At 41.6% G+C, this 13948-nt stretch overlaps 1 protein-coding gene across 1 annotated transcript in view; it reads left to right on the top strand.

Annotated features, from left to right (window-relative positions):
- Positions 1-13948, top strand: part of pde4dip (phosphodiesterase 4D interacting protein) — a 239886-nt gene that overhangs the window by 69040 nt on the left and 156898 nt on the right. The window lies entirely within an intron of this gene.

Genomic DNA, 13948 nt, shown 5'->3' with positions numbered 1-13948 from the left:
CATCACATCAACCCAGTCACTCACCATCTCCAGCTGCCACCAACCCTCAGGATCACACCTACCTGTTGCCCATGGATCACTCCACCCAGCTGAGGGGGCAGTTCTGCAACCTAGGATGGTGGACGTTGGTGCAATGTACACGGTTCACTGTTTCATGGATTCATGTCTTTGTGAACGAGTTGTGCATTACCTGGTTGGCTGGGAAGGGTGAGGCCTGATGGAGAGGTCCAGTCCAGTTAGATCCACTGCTTATCAAGGAGTTTCACTGGACCCATCTGGATTTTCGTGGGCCGTCAGGTGCTGGGAGGGTCCTGTCAGGCCTACACAGGCAGGCTCCTTCCAGTCGCCACCCAGCTAACTCGTTTCTAGTTCATCACCTGGAGTCTATTTAAACCTAGCTCACATCCACAATCCATGTTCACTCATTGGACCAGCCAGCCTCAGCCAGTTGCTCCTAGTCTTCAGCTACCTTGTTGCCTGTGAGTTTCGTATCTGTTCTGTGTTGTTTTGTAGCCCCTCGTAGCTTGTATTTTGCAGTTTTTTTAAATTAAAGTTATTATTGTTCACTATGAATCATCTCCACTGCTCTGTATTTGGGTCAAACCTCCTCCACATTTCCTGACAATAAGGCAAACTAAAACATCATGTCTGAATGTGCACATATTAAGTTCATTTGTTCCCACAAAATATGAATACGTAATAACATGTTGGGACTTTGTATTTTATCTGAGAAGGGTATACTGACTATACTACCTATTCTTTTTGTGAAACACCCTAATGGAAGCTTGAACAGAAAAAGTGTATGAGAAGGACATCTAATGTAAGTACATGTAATGTTCTTTTGAGGTCAAGACTGTTGTTAATATTGGAAACTTCCAAAGGTTTTGGTGCTGATCAGTGTTAGTGATTTCTGATGAGAATGATGCTTCACTGTTCAAGGAACTGCATGTATTCTATTTAAACAAAAAAGAAAACAATTTTTTTGAAAAATTACTTTACAAATATTTCTTGCCTATCTAAATTTAGATATGAAATTCTATCTGGTATATATTTAGGTGCCAAGGAAGCAAAGTGGTTAGCACGTTATCCATCTATCCATCCTCTTCCAGTCCTTCAAGCTACACTGCCCCAGCAACCCTAAAACTACAATTAACCCTAACCTAATCACGGGATAATTTACAATGATCAATTAACATACCTGGTACGTCTTTGGATCGTGGGAGGAAACCGGAGCGCTTGGAGAAAACCCATGTATTTCACAGGGAGGACGTACAGAGACTGCTTACAAAATGGTGCTGGAATTGAACTCCAGAATGCCCTGAGCTGTAATAGCATCGTGCTAACCACTACACCACTGTGGTGACCGTAAGTAATATATCATCCTTTAAGACGTAAACTTACAATTGGTCAAACTAGTTCTGATAAAATAAATAAAACATAATATCATCAAATTAAAAAGCTTTTCAGATAACCAAATAAAAGTAGTGAGTATAAGGACTGGGAAGATTTTAGAATTTGGCAAAGGGGGATAAAGGAAAGCAGAATATGAGTGTAGAAGAGTAACAACCCAAAAAAGAGCTTGAATATAAAAAAAGTAAAAGTTAATGTTTCTGTCTTGGAGACTGATACAATGAAGTTATGTTGTCAAAAAAGGAAATGGCAGGGAAATTTAAAGAAAAAGCATGACACTAAAAATCTGGAAATAGAGGTGAACTGCAGGTTTAGATTAGATGAAAAGCTCATAGAAATCAGCATTAATTGAAAATAAATATTAGAAGAAATAAGTGCTAAATGTGGATCATTTTCCAAATCTGAAAATGTGCATCTTTTAGTTTTGTAGATGGTGATAATGGAAGTATTGGATGCAGTGATTGTCATATTTCGAAATTTCATTAATCTCAGAACAGTTCCTACAGATTAGGAGATGACAAATTCAATTGCACTATTTAAGAACAGAAAGAGAGAGAAAACTGGAAACTATGGAGCACTTTGGGTGATCTTAGTAAAAGGGAAAATAATAGGATCTGTTGGTAAGGAAGAGGTAATGGGGCCCTTTGAAAGTAACAATTGTTTAAGCACTGACAACATTGAATTATGAAAAAGAAATTATGTTTTACAAATTAGTTGGCATTATCTGAAATGAATACTGATTTTCTGCTTTCCTTTTCCTTTTTAATGCCTTGCTCCTCCTTTGCTGAATAGATAAGGATGAAGCAGTTGATGTGGTACATTTGGACTTTCAAAAGGGCTTTGACTTATCACATGATATTATTAAAGAAAGCTAGTGTAGAAGTAGTCCTTCAAGCCTGTTCCATGATTCAACACAATCATGGTTTATCCTTTAAGTTGGAAGCCATAGAAAAGGTGCAGAGGAGATTTACAAGGATGTTGCCTGGATTGGGGAGCATGCCTTATGAGAATAGGTTGGGTGAACTCAGCCTTTTCTCCTTGGAGGAGGAGTGGTGACCTGATAGAGGTGTATAAGATGATGAGAGGCATTGATCGTGTGGATAGTCAGAGACTTCTTCCCAGGACTGAAATGGCTAGCACGAAAGGGCGCAGTTTTAAGGTGCTTAGGTACAGAGGAGGTGTAAGTGGTAAGTTTTTTACACAGAGAATAATGAGTGTGTGGAATGGGCTGCCGGCAATGGTGGTGGAGGCATATATGATAGGGTCTTTTAAGAGACTCCTGGATAGGTACATGGAGGTTAGAAAAATAGAGGGCTATGGGTAACCCTAGGTAATTTCTAAGGTAAGGACATGTTCGGCACAGCTTTGTAGGCCAAAGGGCCTGTATTGTGCTGTAGGTTTTCTATGTTTCTATGTAACTTAAAACCATATTCCTGCTCTCTTACCATACCCCTTCATGCAATTTTGTCAAGGATTCTGCCATTCTCCTTCCTAAATATATTCAGCAACTTAGTCTCTACAGCCCTCAACAATGAAGAAGTTTCTCCTCACCTCAATCTTAAGTGTGTTAATTATGTTGTCCACTCATTTTAGATATCCTAGATAGGAGAAACGTCTCCGTTGCATCCAGTCTGTCTAGCCCCATAAGAATTTTGTAAGTTCCTATTAGATCTCACCTCAGTCCTAAACTCTAATGAATACATTCCTGATCCACATAATTTTTCCTCCTAAAACAGTCTTGTCATTCCAGAAATGATGACCCTACACTGCACTCTCTTAATGCCATTTTGTGTTGCTTTGGAATTCCAGCATCTGCAGTATTTCATGTCTTGTACAGACCCTGTACAATTGCTCCCGTTCTCTGTCCTCTTGTTATGAAGGCCAACATACCATCTGATTTCTTATCTCACAACACACTGGAGGAACTCAGCAGGTCAGGCAGCATCTGTGGAAAAGATCGGTCGACGTTTCGGGCCGGAACCCTTCATCAGGACTGTAGGGGGAAGGGGCAGAGGCCCTATAAAGGAGGGTGGGAGGAGAAGGCTGGTAGGTTCCAGGTGAAAAACCAGTAAGCGGAAAGTCAAAGGGGTAGGGGAGGGGAGGCAGGGAGGTGATAGGCAGGGAAGGTGAAGAAAGAATAGGGGAAAACACAATGGGTAGTAGAAGGAGGCGGAACCATGTGGGGGGTGATAGGCAGCTGGGAGAGGGGGCAGAGTGACATAGGGATAGGGGAAGGGAGGGGGAGGGAATTATTGGAAGTTGGAGAATTCTATATTCATACCAAGGGGCTGGAAACTACCTAGACGGTATATGAGGTGTTGCTCCTCCAACCTGAGTTTACATACCAAAGGGCTGGAGACTACCTAGACGGTATTTCTTATCTGATGTCTGCATTTGCATGTTTGCTTTCTATGGCAACAGAAGAGATGACAGATGCTGGAATCTGGAGCAGCAATCTGCTGGAGGAACTCAACAGGGTTGAGCAGCATCTGTGTCCTGATCATTGTTTTTAACCTAAAGCATTGACAGTTCCTTTGCTTTCAATGACCAGAGTACATACACGGGCACTCACATCTCTTTGTAAATCATCTCTTACCAACCTAACACAATTTAAATATCAAAGAGACTAACTTAGTATTTAATCAAATTATGCTGGATCTCCCGTGCTTTTGCCCAATTGCTCAATTTATCTAAGTTGCCTGAAAGTGTCTTTACATCCATTTCACAGTTCATGATCTCACCTAGTTTGGTGCTGCAGATATATTCAAATATTCAATTTTGTTTTTTGTCCAAGTTATTGATATATAGTGTGAATAGCTAAACTCCATTCATTGATCAGTGTCTTACTTAACTGGCTATTACTTGCTGCCCTGAGAAAGCTCCACACCCCCCGCCACCTTATTCTTGTTTCCGCCCTCCCTTTTCAGTCCTGATAAAGATCTTGCCCTGAAACAGTGACTTTTTATTCTCCTGCATAACTGCTGCCTGACCTGCTGAGTTCTTCCGGCATTTTGTGTATATTTTATTCTCCTCTTTGTATTCTGTCTGTCAACAAACTTTAATCCATGCTAATAGTTTGCCCCCAAAACCACGTACCTTAATTTTTAAAAGGCACACAAAAATTCCAAGCAACCACATCCACTATTTCCCCCGTTCTATGTTACGTTCCTAAAAGCTCCAGTAGTTTTTCCAAACTCTGTTTTCCTTCCAGAAATACTTTGATATTTTCCATCTGGTCTGTAATTTCATCCTTTTTAACAGCCTCGAGAATGTTCACCATTTCATATGTTAAACTAACACAGTCTGTATTTCTGTGTTTTCTTGCTCCCTCCCTTGTTTAAACAGGGGAGTTGCATTTACCACCCAACAATCTATGGAATTCAGGAAAACTGTAACCGATGCATCCACTATTTCCACAGCTATGTGCTCTGATACTCTGAGATGCAAATTAGTCTGTAGGAATTTATCAGCTTTCAATGCCATTACACTATTTCCCACTGCATCAGTCCTGATGCAGTTTCAACTCTAAATGTCAACAATGGTTTTCTTCCCACAGATGCTGCTCCACCCACTGAGTTCCTCCAGCAGTTTGTTTGTTGCTCCCACTAATACTATTCTTTTCCTGACCTTCATTACATTTTTGATTCCCTAACATTTTAGAACTCTGTATGCCTCTCATCCATGAAGATACATCTAAAATATTTGTTTTATTGCTCTGCCATTTTCCCAGCCCCCATTATGAATACCTCCTTAGGTAAACAAATTAACTTAAATGCTGTTGTTCTCTGAGCAGATATAGAAAATCATGATGCATTTTTGTGTTTGGACTGCTTCTTTTTATGCTGTATATCAGTGATTTAGATGATGGAACAGGTGGCTTTGTTGCCAAGTTTGCAGATGATACGAAGATTGGTGGAGGGGCAGGTAGTGCTGAGGAAACAGGTAGGATACAGAAGGACAGATTGGGAGAATGGGCAAGAAAGTGGGACAATGAAATTCAATGTTGGAAAGTGCATGATCATGCACTTTGGTAGTAGAAATGTGTGCAGGCTATTTTCTAAACGGGAAGAAAATCCAAAAAATCTCAGGTGCAAAGGGACTTGGGAGTCCTTGTGCAGAACACCTTAAAGGTTAACTTGCAGGTAGAGTTGATGGTGAGGAAGGCAAATGCAATGTTAGCATTCATTTCAGAGATGTGATGTTGGGGGTTTATAAAGCACTGGTAAGGCCTCACCTTGAGTATTGTGAACAGTTTTGGGCTCCTCGTTTAAGAAAAGATGTGCTGACATTGGAGAGGGTTCAGAGGATGTTCAGAAGGATGATTCTGAGGATTAAAGGATTATCATAAAAGGAATGTTTGATAGCTCTGGGTCTGTACTCGCTGGAATTTAGAAGGATGGGGGTGGGGACCTCTTTGAAACCTTTCCAATGTTGAAAGGCCTAGACAGAGCAGATGTGGAAAGGATGTTCCCCATGGTGGGGGAGTCTAGGACAAGAGGGTACAGCCTCAGGATAGAGAGGCACCATTTAAAACAGAGGTGCGGAGAAATTTCTTCAGCCAGAGGCTGGTGAATTTGTGGAATTTGTTACCACAGGCAGCTGTGGAGGCCAGATCATTGGGTTATTTAAGGCAGAGATTGATTGGTTCTTGATTGGACACGGCATCAAAGATTATGAGGAAAAGGCCAGGAAGTGGGGTTGAGGAGGGGGAGAAAGGATCAGCCATGATTCAATGGTGGAGCAGATTTGATGGGCCAAATGGCCTAATTCTGCTCCTATGTCTTATGGAAAAAGAGAAATACCTTCCAATAGTTCAAAAGTCCATTTCTGATGGTTGGTCATAGCAAGGTACAAAGATTTAACCTTTGTACATTGTAACAAGTAACAATATTTGTTCAGTGAGTTATTATCTTGAATCGTTTCACTGAAAGAGTAGTGAAAGCAGAGGAAAATAAAACTACAGCTATGAGGATCCCTGCAACGCCTGGTGAGCCTGTGATCTCTGTCTTGGACACTGAAGTCAGATTGTCTTTCAAGAGGATGAATTCTTACAAGGTGACAGGCCCCAGTGGAGTACCTGTTAGGGCTCTGAAAACCTGTACAACCAACTGGCAGCTGTGTTAAGGACATTTTGAATCTCTCATTACTATAGTCAGAAATTCCCATCTGTTTCAAAAGGGAAGTGATCATACCAGTGCCCTAGAAGAGAAGGATTAGCTGCCTTAATAACTATTGTCCAGTAGCACTCACATCTACAATGATGAAGTGCTTAGAGAGCTTGGTTATGGCCAGAATTAACTCCTGGCTCAGTAAGGACCTAGACCCACTGCAATTTTCCCATTGCCACAATAGGTCTACATACAGCAGGATGCAATTTCTTTGGCTGTTTACGTGGCCTTGGATCACCTGGACAATATTAATACTTAGTTTATTGATTACAGCTCAGCGTTTAACACAATCATTCCTGCAATTCTATTTAAAAAGTCCAAAACCTGGGCCTTTGTACCTCCCTCTGCAACTAGATCCTTGACTTCCTCACTGGAGGATCACAGTCTGTGCTGATCGGAAATAACATCTCCACCTCACTGACCATCAACACTGCCGCACGTCAGGGATATGTGCTTAGTCCAATGCTAAACTCTGTCTACACCCATGACTATGTGACTGGGCACAGCTCAAATGCCATCTATAAATTTGCTGACAACACAACTATAGTTGGCAGAATTTCAGATGATGACAAGAAGGTGAATAGGAGCGAGGTAGATCAGCTAGCTGGGTGATGTTGCAGCAACAACTGTGCACAGGACATTAGTAAGTCCAAAGAACTGATTGTGGACTTCAGAAAAGGAAGATGAGAGAATACGCAACAGTCCTCATAGACGAATCAGAAATGGAAAGAGTGAACAATTTCAAGTTCCTGGGTGTCAACATCTCTGAGGATCTATCCTGGGCTCAACATTTCAATGCAGTTACAAAGAAGGAATGACAGCAGCTATATTTCATTAGGAGTTTGAGGAGATTTGGTATATCGTCAAAGACACTCACAAATTTCTACAGCGGTACCGTGCAGGACATTCTAACTGGCTGCACCACCATCTGGTATGGCGGTGGGGTGCAACCGCACATGATCGAAAGAGGCTGCAGAAAGTTGTGGACTCATTGAGCTCCATCATGGGCAGTAGCCTCCGTAGCATCCAGGACATCTTCAATGAGTGATGCCTCAAAAAGGTGGCATCTGTCATTAAGAACCCCCATCACCCAGGACATGCTACCATCTTCTCATTGCTACGATCAGGAAGGAGGTACGGGGGCCTGAAGGCACACATTCAATGATTCAGGAAGTCTCTTCCCCTCAGATTTCTGAATGGACAGTGAATGCATGAATCTTACCTCACTGCAATACATATTATGTATTGCATTGTACTGCTGCTGTAAAAACAACAAATTTCACAACGTATGCTAGTGATATTAAACCTGATCTGACGCTGGTACTTTGCATCAACAAATAATTCAAAGCTGTGATTTTTCATTTAGTCACTGTGACTATTATAGTATCACTTTTGTGGTAGCTGTTTCCTCTTGTCCCGCGGTAGTTTCACACATAGTTCACACCTCACTATAATGTGTTTACTTATCCACTTTTAGGATTTGCTAAAGCCACTTTTTTTAGATTAGATTAGATTAGATTATGAGGACATGCAGTCCCCTTATATTGTCATTTAGTAATGCATGCATTAAGAAATGATACGTTTCTCCAGAATGATATCACAGAAACACAAGACAAACTGACTGAAAAACTGACAAAAACAAATAATTATGACATATAGTTACAACAGTGCAAAGCAATACCATAATTTGATAAAGCACAGACCATGGGCACGGTAAAAAGTCTCAAAGTCGCTCGAAAGTCCCATCACCTCACACAGATGGTGAACCTCCAGCGCCGCAAACTTGCCGATGCAGCATCCTGGAAGCACCCAACCACAGTCTGACTCCGAGTCCATCCAAAAACTCCAAGCCTCCGACCAGCTCTCCAACACCGAGCACTGAGCACCATCCCTGCCGAGCGCTTCGACCCCAGCCCCGGCAACAAGCAATAGGCAAGGCAGAGGATTTGCGGCCTTCCCCTCCGGAGATTCTTGATCGCACAGTAACAGCAGCAGCGAAGCAGGCATTTCAGAAGTTTCTCCAGGTGTTCCTCCATGCTTCTCACGGCTGTCTCCATCAAATCAGGATTGTGCACAGTCCCTAGTTAACACATACAATATCATTCGGAATGGCCGCGTGCGCTGTGTCGCACTGCCATCTTCTCCTCCCTCCTCCTTTATTGCCCATCATTCAATTCCATTGAAACAGTGGTGGCAGGCTGCCTTGTTGAACTTGTACTCAGTGGCAATTTTATGAGATACCTCCTGTACCTAATAAAATGGCCATTGAGTGTATGTTCATGGTCTTCTGCTGCTGTAGCCCATCCACTTTAAGGTTCAAAGTGTTGTGCATTCAGAGATGCTCTTCTGCAAACCACTGTTGTGACATGTGGTCATTTGAGTTACTGACGCCTTACTGTTAGCTTGGAACTGTCTGGCCATTCTCCTCTAACCTCTCTCATTAACAAGGCATTTTTGCCCACAGAACTACCACTTACTGGATGATTTTTGCACCATTCTCTGTAAACTCTAGAGATTGTTGTGCATGAAAATCCCAGAAGATCAGCAGTTTCTGAGAAACTCAAACTACCCCACCTGGCTCAACAATAATTCCACAGTCAATCACTTAGACCACATTTCTTCCCCATTCTAATGTTTGGTCTGAACAAGAACTGAACCTCTTGACCATGTCTGCATGCTTTATGCATTGAGATGCTGCCACATGATTGGCTGATTAAATATTTGCATTAACAAGCAGGTATACCTAATAACTAAGCAAACTATGTTCCTCCAGACCAAGATGCACAACACAGTACATATGCCTCATACACAACACATAATGTAACACATAATGTAAATTAATGAATAATAAAGTATATTCCAGAAGACTGACATTGAGTAAAGGGTGTATTTATGACACGTTTAAAAGTAAACAGTATAACGCTATTGGTGCCTCATATGTGATAAGACCTGGGTGGTGGCAGGGAGTTCAGTAATCTCACAGCCTGGAGAAAGAAACTGTGTCCCAGCCTAACAGACATTGTTCTAATGCTGTGATACCTCCTTCCTGATGGTCAGGGTCAAAGAGCTTGTTGGACAGATGGGAGGGATCCATGACAATGCTAAGCGCCATGATCCTGAATTTGGATGGATGGAAGAGAGACCCTGATGATCCTCTCAACAGTTCATGCAATCCTTTGTAGGACCTTGCGGTCAGATGCCTTGCAATTCCTGTACCAGACAGTGATGCAACTGCTCAGGAGATTCTCACTGGTATTCCTATAAAATTGGATTAGAAGTGGGGGGTGTATTTGATTCAAGGTTCACAGCCTCCGATCTACTTTTGCTAGGTGCCATGGTATTTTTTGTCATCGATTTAAACTTTTGGTCCCCTGGATATTGATAGTGGGTGACTCGGCAGTGGTAATGCTATTGAATGTATTGCACTATTGAGGGTTATTGCAATATTGGCTGGGAACCTGGTGATATTGATCATAGCTATAAGTCCATTTGCAACACCTTCTTGGAAGTTTACTTTCATTCTCTAAAATATAAGCATACTGCATTATAAAGACCGTAAGACCATAAGACATAGGAGCAGAATTAGGCCATCTGGCCCATCAAGTCTGCTCTGCCATTCAATAATGGCTGATCCTTTTTTCTTCTACTCCTCAACCCCAAATCCTGGCCTTCTCCCCGTAACCTTTGATACTATGTCCAATCAAGAACCTATCAATCTCTGCCTTAAGTACTCCAAACAACCTGGCCTCCATATATACATGTGGCAACAAATTTCACTATTCACCATCCTTTGGCTAAAGAAATTTCTCCACATATCTGTTTTGAAAGGGCGCCCCTCTATGATGAGGGTGTGCCCTCTTATCCTAGACTCTCTCACCATGGGAAACATCCTTTCCACATATACTCTGTCTAGGCCTTTCAACATTCAAAAGATTTCAATGAGATCCCCCTTCATCCTTCTGAATTCCAGTGAATACAGACACGGAGCCATCAAACTTGCCTTGTATGATAACCCTTTCATTCCTGGAATCATCTATGTGAACCTTCTCTGGACCCTCAACAATGCCAGCACATCTTTTCTAAGATGAGGGGCCCAAAACTGTTCACAATACTCAAGGTGAGGCCTCACCAGTGCCTTATAGAGCCTCAGTATCACATCCTTGCTCTTGTATTCTGGGATCTCTTGAAATGAATGCTAACATGGCATTTGCCTTCCTCACCACCGACTCAACCTGCAAGTTAACCTTCAGGGTGTTCTGCACAAGGACGCCCAAGTCCTTTTGCATCTCAGATTTTTGGATTTTCTCCCTATTTAGAAAATAGTCCACACATTTATTTCTACTACCAAAGTACATGATCCTACATTTTCTGACATCGTATTTCTTTTGCCACTTTCTTGCCCATTCTCCTTATTTAAGTTCTTCTGCAGCCTACCTGTTTCCTCAACACTACCTGCCCCTCCACCAATCTTCGTATCATCTGCAAACTTGGCAAGAAGGCCATCTATTCCATCATCTAAATCATTTATACAGTGTAAAAAACAAGTGGTCCCAACACCAACCCCACAGAAAAGCACTAGTTACTGGCAGCCAATCAGAAAAGGATCCTTTTATTCCCACTCGCTACCTCCTACCAATCAGCCAATGCTCTAGCCATGTTAGTAACTTTTCTGTAATACCATGGGCTCTTAACTTGATAAGCAGCCTTATGTGTGGCACCTTGTCAAAGGTCTTCTGAAAGTCCAAATATACAACATTCACTGCATCCCCTTTATCTATCCTACTTGTAATCTCCTCAAAGAATTCCAACAGGTTCGTCAGGCGGGATGTACCCTGAAGAAAACCATGCTGACTTTGTCTTATCTTGTCCTATGTCACCAAGTACTTCATCACCTCATCCTTAACAATTGACTTTTAACATCATCCCAACCACTGAAGCCAGGCTAACTGGTCTATAATTTCCTTTCTGCTGTCTTTCTCCTTTGGCACCATGCCAGAGTCCATTGATTTCTGAAAGATTATTTCTAATGCCACCATAATCTACCTCTTTCAGAACCCTAGAATGCAGTTTTTGATCACGTTCTCTCTTGTAATGGTAACTGCACCCACTTCTCTTCCTTCACACATTACAACATCAGGCATATTGCTAGTGTTTTTCCACAGTGAAGACTGATGCAAAATACTCATTTAGTTCATCAGCCATCTCCTTGTCCCCCATTATTATTTCTCCTGCCTCATTTTCTAGCAGTCCTATATCCACTCTCATTTCTCTTTAATTTGTAACATACTTGAAAAGAATTTTAATGATGAATTCCCCCCCTCCCATTTTTGAAATGAACAGAGATGCATACTGGTATCCACTCCTCTTCTTAACAATGGATTAGTTTACACTTTAGTGACGTGATAACTGATATGTCATTAAATTGCTTTATTTTGAAGCCTTCAAATAAATAAGCACGATTCCAGTAGGAGGAGCTGTCAAGTACTCCCATCTCACTTTCAGTTGAATCACAGTGATGCATCATTCATCTCTGATTGAGAAGTTCGTGGGTTAAGCACCACAAAAGATTTGAACGCAAAATATCCAGATTGACACCCCGTGTACTACTGAGGAGATGCTACATTGCTGGTGGTACTGTCACTCAATCAAAACAGACATTTTTTTCTCTGATACAGGGTTTTGACCCGAAACAGCTCCAATCTCTTGGCTAACAGACGTTGCTCTACCTACTGAGTTCCTCCAGCAGATGGTTTGTTGGTCCAGATATTTTGTCCCTTCTGAAACCTGATCAGCTATTTAATGCAAAGGAAATTTCTAATGAAAGGAAATTACCTTTCCTTAGTAGTTAAACGATGGAGTATACATCTATCAATTAAAACAGCTCTTCACCTTGAACACCCATTAGCACCATCAGGCGAGATGATCGTTCTGATCATCTGCCATTGCATTGGACTCCACACAATAGAAAGAACATTAAGTTTTTAGAGTGGGTAGTGGCTGATTCACAAGATGTTTAGTAGAAATAGAGAAAAAAAAATTTTAAAAGTGGGCATTTGAAAGTACTTTTCAAAAGAGTCTTACAGTGGCATGGAATATGTGTCAATATAACAGATGTGTTTAAGTTAATGAGGGATGGACAGGATAAATGGGAAACGGCATTTTAAAATAATTACACCATGGCACAATAACGCAGCAGTTAGTATAATGGCAGTACAGTGCCAGCGACAACTCCAGCGGTGTCTCTAAAGAGTTTGTACGTTTTCCCTACAACTGCAAGGGTTTCCTCTGGGCGCTGTGGTTTTTACCCACATTCCAAAGACATACGGGTTAGTAGTTTAATTGATCATATGGATATAATTGGGCAGTAAAGGCTCACTGGACTGGTTGAGCCTGTTACTGTGCTGTATCTCTAAAAAAAAGTAAAAATAATTGTAGTAAATCAAAATAAAATCATTCCTTTGCTCATCCCTGCTGTAAAGGTACGAATGGGACTGGCATCATGCTCTTTGTTTTTATACCATAGCCAACTTTTGTCAGACAATCCAAGTTTGACGAAGTCATTAATAATCACAAGTGGAACTATTGCAGAGCATGGTGGTTTAATCTCTCCAGAGGTGTTGGCATGGTCAGGGATTTGTCCCATTCCAGCTTTCCACAGTGCCCCAATTACAACTTAATATTGCTCTGATACCACCTGTATGGAGTAGGTGACCACTTGGGTTTCTTTTCACATGTGGGTTGGTAAGTTAATTGGCACGACAAATTACCCTAAGCCTGTATGTGTGTTAGAATCAAGAAAAAGCTGCTTAGATGCATTTTTCTCTTGCTGAGCCTTATCAGTTCAGTACACTATAATATTTGTAACTGCCAAAGGTACCTATCAGATTCTAGCTCAGTATTATTCTGGTATAATTATTTAATGTAGGTTTGGCGTTCCATGCATTACTCTCAGTTGTTAACGCCTTTCAGTTATATTTTTAAAATATTTGCAGTGTGTAGGGGGTTTCCTACAATATACGCCACCGATGTCAACGAAACTCGAAACTAGAATGTTACTGGGCCATCTTGTGGGATGAATGGCTTAATTCGCGATATAGTAACGGATTCCTGTACAGAGTACTTATGTTTCGCGTGTAAGGTCCTGTTCGAGGAACGGTATGGCAAAGTGCTGTATCAATGCTCGGCCAGTGAAACGCATCGACAACCAGGTCATTGTTAGTCGTGGTGGTGCCGCTGCTGGGAAGAGGGCCGTACCACGGTACAGACGGGTGTCAAACAAGGTGACTGGTTCTCTTAACGAGGATTTCTTTATTCTTAACGTTGTTAGAAACCACCGATAATTAGATGCGGGAAATATTTAAAGACCTTGT

This window comes from Mobula birostris, chromosome 12, assembly GCF_030028105.1.
Source record: "Mobula birostris isolate sMobBir1 chromosome 12, sMobBir1.hap1, whole genome shotgun sequence".
Classification (NCBI taxonomy): Eukaryota; Metazoa; Chordata; class Chondrichthyes; order Myliobatiformes; family Myliobatidae; genus Mobula; species Mobula birostris.
The sequence above is the reverse complement of the archived record's forward strand: the minus strand, read 5'-3'. Positions and strand labels throughout refer to the sequence as shown.